The sequence below is a fragment of the Physeter macrocephalus genome, chromosome 4, assembly GCF_002837175.3.
Source record: "Physeter macrocephalus isolate SW-GA chromosome 4, ASM283717v5, whole genome shotgun sequence".
In the NCBI taxonomy this organism is placed as follows: Eukaryota; Metazoa; Chordata; class Mammalia; order Artiodactyla; family Physeteridae; genus Physeter; species Physeter macrocephalus.
In genome coordinates, this window is record NC_041217.1 from 88,604,946 (window position 1) to 88,605,330 (window position 385).

The window sequence follows — 385 nt, forward strand, 5'->3', positions numbered from 1 at the left end:
GTTGATTTGAGTCTTCTCCCTTTTTTTCTTGATGAGCCTGGCTAATGTTTTATCAATTTTGTTTATCTTCTCAAAGAACCAGCTTTTAGTTGTATTGATCTTTGCTACTGTTTCCCTCATTTCTTTTTCATTTTTTGCTGATCTGATCTTTATGATTTCTTTCTTTCTGCTAACTTTGGGGTTTTTTGTTCTTCTTTCTCTAATTGCTTTAGGTGTAAGGTTAGGTTGTTTATTTGAGATGTTTCTTGTTTCTTGAGGTAGCACTGTATTGCTATAAACTTCCCTCTTAGAACTGGTCTTGCTGCCTCCCATAGGTTTTGGGTCGTTGTATTTTCATTGTCATTTGTTTCTAGGTATTTTTTGATTTCCTCTTTGATTTCTTCAG